At 39.2% G+C, this 4,750-nt stretch overlaps 1 pseudogene; it reads left to right on the top strand.

Moving 5' to 3' along the window:
- Window positions 1–720: 720 nt before the first annotated feature.
- LOC113183102 (microtubule-associated protein RP/EB family member 1 pseudogene) lies at window positions 721–1,546 on the top strand (annotated as a pseudogene).
- The last annotated feature ends 3,204 nt before the right edge of the window (window positions 1,547–4,750 follow it).

Raw genomic sequence — 4,750 nt, forward strand, 5'->3', positions numbered from 1 at the left:
GGACTTGATGAAAGCCTTTATCTAACTCTCCCGAGCCCTGTAATTGTTCACTGGATGGGAGTCATCTTCATGGTCCATTGGTGCTGCCTCCAGATAATTTTTTGGTAGTAATATTTATATGACTATTCATTGGGGCATGATTTTACACAGACTAGATTTCTCAAATTTTCTCAGTTGACACTAAAACTAGAGATACTACATGACATAGTAAGCTTGCTTATTTGTTTTTCTGTTCAAACAGCTACCATTTCCCCTTATAGAGGAAAAATAAATACTACCTCATAAATCAGAAATATGAACCTATCACCTGAGCAATAACAATGAATATACCTATGATTGATTCATTACCTGGAACTTCAGCAGTCATAGTAATTCAAGAAATGTTTATTGCATAAATTTCTTCCATATGGGCCCCAATGCATGTCCTGTTAATGCTAACCACATACAGTCAGAAATTTATAATAGAATCCAGAGGACTCGTATGGTCCTATTACTGGTCCTTTTTGGGGGAAAAAAAATCCTGTATATTCATTTTTAAAAGAGAGAAATACCTACAACTGAAATACTATTCTGTCACTGTGCATCTAAGAGCAGCATGCAGATAGGTTTATTTAATCTATAATAAAAATATATTTTTTTAAGTTTTAAAAATTACTTCTGGCTTACGTCAGCACGTCACGAGGCGTCGGGCGGGTGCGTCTGAGGTCATCACGCTTGGGCAGGATCGGCAGTTTGACGGAGTCGGAAGACTCAACGGAAGATGGCCGTGACCGGGACCGACCTAAGTCGACTTGACATGCTGGCCTGGATCAATGAGTCTCTGCAGCTGAATGTGACAAAGATCAAACAGTTGTGCTCAGGGGCTGCCTATTGTCAGTTTATGGACATGCTATTCCCTGGCTCCATTGCCTTGAAGAAAGTGAAATTCCAAGCCAAGCTAGAACATGAATATATCCAGAACCTCAAAATACTACAAGCAGGTTTTAAGAAGATGGGAGTTGACAAAATAATTCCTGTGGATAAATTAGTGAAAGGAAAATTTCAGGACAATTTTGAGTTCGCGCAGTGGTTCAAGAAATTTTTTGATGCCAACTATAAAGGAGAAGACTATGACCCTGTAGCTGCCAGACAAGGTCGAGAAACTGCAGGCACTCCTTCCCTGGTTGCTGCAGCTCCCAACAAACAGAAGAGACCCCTCCACTCCAGCAATGCGGCTCCCCAGAGAACCGTTTCAACACGGAAAACTACCGCAACTCCCAAGGTCGCCCCAGGGGTGGTGCGAAAGAATCCTGGTATGGGAGAAGGCGACAGCAAAGCAGCCGAATGGATGCAGCGGGTCAACGTATTGAAGCATACTGTAGAAGGTTTGGAGAAAGAGAGAGATTTCTACTTCGGAAAGCTGAGGAACATTGAATTGATTTGCCAGGAGAATGAGGGGGAAAGTGACCCCATACTGCAGAGGATTGTAGACATTCTCTATGCCAGAGACCAAGGCTTTGTGACATCCAATGAAGGGGGCCCAAAGGAGGAACAAGAAGAGTTTTAACAACCTACACCAGCAGAGCAACTAGAATTAACATCTAGTTGATTCCCCTGGGAAACAAAAAAAAAGTTGACCATGGGTGGGGCTCACCTTGAGGATGGTGGTCATCTGATTGCTGGAGGTATTCTGATGTAATCCGCTGAGGTGGAGACTTCAGTAGAGAAATGTAAAGACCAACTTGAGTTTTAAACTAATGTGAAATCTTGTCAGAGAATGTTTCAATAAACAAATGCCTTAAGAATATTTAAAGTATGCTTCCATATTTCGAAATAGAGTAACATGACATGTGTCTAACATTTTGTCTGGGAAAGAAGGGCCAGATCTCAGAACCTTTTGGAACCTGCTGTCACAGGTCTTGCAGGGTTGCTTAAATCCTCACAGTTCTAGGCTTTGGCTCAAAAGGAGAGTTAAGTTTCTCCATAAAGCCATTTGGTGTCATTGACAAGATGCAAGGTTGCCTGGATGAATAGAAGGTATTTTTCAGCCCCAGGATGTGATGGTTTTTTTCATTCATTCCTGAAATTTCTATGTATAGTCTTTTATGGGAAATGATTTGTCCAGTTTTTTAATCTAACCCCTATTTCAGGGAACTTGACCACATCTCTTGAGATTTGGATAAGGATTGTATCCTCTCTTCCTGTTTTTAACTTTACAAATAACATGTTTCTCCTCTCTGCTCCCCTTGCCCATTGGAGACTCCTCTTTGGCTCCTTAAGTTTGCTGCTTACTATTGGAAGTAAGCAGGTAGGTGATCATGCTGCAAGTTCTTGCTGGACCTCTAGCAAAGGCAGGATCAGTGAAGGCCATCTTTGCCTCATAATCTACAAGGCTGGGGTGGTTTCAATATCTGATGTTTATGGCTCTCCACTGTTAGCCAAATACTTTGCCAGTGCACTAGTCTCTTTTAGAGAGAAAATTCCCTATTTTGTTACTAAATATTAATTTCTTTTGCAGAAATACAGTACCATGTCTGGATTAATTCTTAATACTGAAAATATTCCAATTTCTTCACTCCTATTTGCTTTGCCCATGGCCTATTCAGTCCTTTGGCAGAATTGTGTAAAATATATGTTACTCACTACTGACAAGTTTGTGTTGATCTGTTTATGGTCCAAAAATGTATGTAGAAAACAGGTATTTTATGATAAAATTGCTGTGTAGTGCATGCTCTGTGTGAAATTCAGAGAACTCAGATTCATTGATTAAAAAATGTCAAAAAATGCAAGTAATTAGCCATTCTTCCAAAGTGGCCTTTTAGATCTTTGTTGCCCTAAAATTCCATTTTATCAGAAACCCTGTCTTTCTGACAGGGTTGCCCACACACACACACACTTTTAAACAGTTTCTAAGTAAAATTCTGTATTTCAAAAAAAAAAAATCTAAAGTAAATAAAAAATTTTTCTGAGCTGCTAGTTTCCTAAATTCTACAGTAGAAAAACATTCATATAGTAGTAATGTCACTGAAAAGCTTAGTGGCATTAATTTCCAAGTAGCCATGGAAAGAGATGAATAGGAGCAAGAGTTGGGGTAAAATGTATTGCTCAAAAAAGATCTCAGTCCCTGGTTTTAAGCTGTCAGTCCTATTGTCTGTCTTCTTGGGGCCTCCATTCTCTCAGTTGTTTTATCCTGAAAGGGCTTGCTTTTTGATATTCAGAGACATTACATGTTATTGGTCTAAATCACTTTGCCTTGGTGGTTCATTCATGCTGATCCAGCTTCACATGATCATATTATTACAGAAAAAGATCTTGCTCCTGTTGGGGTTCTGTACACACAACTCCAAAATACAGTACTTTGGAATCTGTGAAAACTAAAAAGCTGAAAAGTGTCTCTGACCTCTCTTCAAGACTCTCCTGTGATAGGTGTCCTGTCCTATACCTGGAGAAAAGGGATGAAGACATAGTGGTGCCAAGAAGAATCTGACCCAACTGGCCTTGCCACGTTCTCCAGGTTTGTTACCAGGTTTGGGATGTAGTCAGGTCTAACTCCATCCTGGTTTGTTACCATTAGATCATATCCCCTCTTATCCAACCATTCTTTCACACACCCATCCTCTCTTAAGCAAACCTAAAGATGCAGAATCCCCATTTCCTTGATTCTTCATTTCTGAAGGCTTCCGGGTCTTGATTACATATATTTTTTACACTTTTCTCTCATTTATCTCTCTTTTGTCACAGAGGTGTCGGTCGTCAACCTAGCAATGGATAAGGAAATGATATTTCTTTTCCGCCCCTACCTTCAGATCTGCCAACAGTGAATAGCAAAGTGTAGAACCACCCTCATCTGCAGCCTATATGAAACATGAAAGAAACCTCACCATACATTTGGTGACAGAGTGAAAAAATAAAGTCACACTTCTGCTTTAGGTCAGGGAATGAGTTAATGACTATTCAAAGTCAGCTTTCTTCCTAAGATTCTCTAATTATATAATGCCATATCAACTTATTATAAGAAAGTCATTATGCCACCTATGTATGGATGATGCGACAGTATGGGAAAATCTGGGTATTCTCTTAGAGACATTCCAAGACACGGGAGAATAGAAGAAAACAATTCACCAAAAGAGAAAGTAGATTCTCTATGATCTGAAACATCAACCAACAAGTGTGTGGTAACACAGACTCACATTCCTAAAACTCCTGCCTTTAAAGAATTCATGGACTAATTAAGAAATAACTAAAATAGATGCTGTGAAATAACACTAGCATATTTCACAGGATTCGGGGCATTTCAAGTCTGGCAGTAGTCATTGGTGATACATAATTTTTTATTTGAATTTCTCTTACATATTGAAAGCACCTTAAGGATAAGAACTATGCTTTCTTCATAAAACCTAAAATGATATTCCACAACTATCTGTCCATTGAAAAGGTTTGGGATGTAGTCAAGTCTACTCCATGCAAATTCTTTTTCAGAGCAAAACTGCTGCTTCAAGTTCATGAAAAGAGATGTTTTCTGGTCCCTTGAGATGCATCAGAATGAAATACTACTTATTGGGGAGTACTATTAACATCAGGAAGAGCAGAATGGCTGTTCACACTACATATGTCTTTCAGAAAAATTCTCCTGAAAATGATTAAGAAATTATCTGTGAAGGATTCACAAGAAGTTCTTAAAGTTATATGGGCTGAGTTAGTGCTGCCTGGCATTCTATTTGAGAGATTAATTTTAGAACTTTGGAGTGGACAATCATCCATGCTCAACCTT

Source organism: Urocitellus parryii, chromosome 1 (assembly GCF_045843805.1).
Source record: "Urocitellus parryii isolate mUroPar1 chromosome 1, mUroPar1.hap1, whole genome shotgun sequence".
NCBI classification, from domain to species: domain Eukaryota; kingdom Metazoa; phylum Chordata; class Mammalia; order Rodentia; family Sciuridae; genus Urocitellus; species Urocitellus parryii.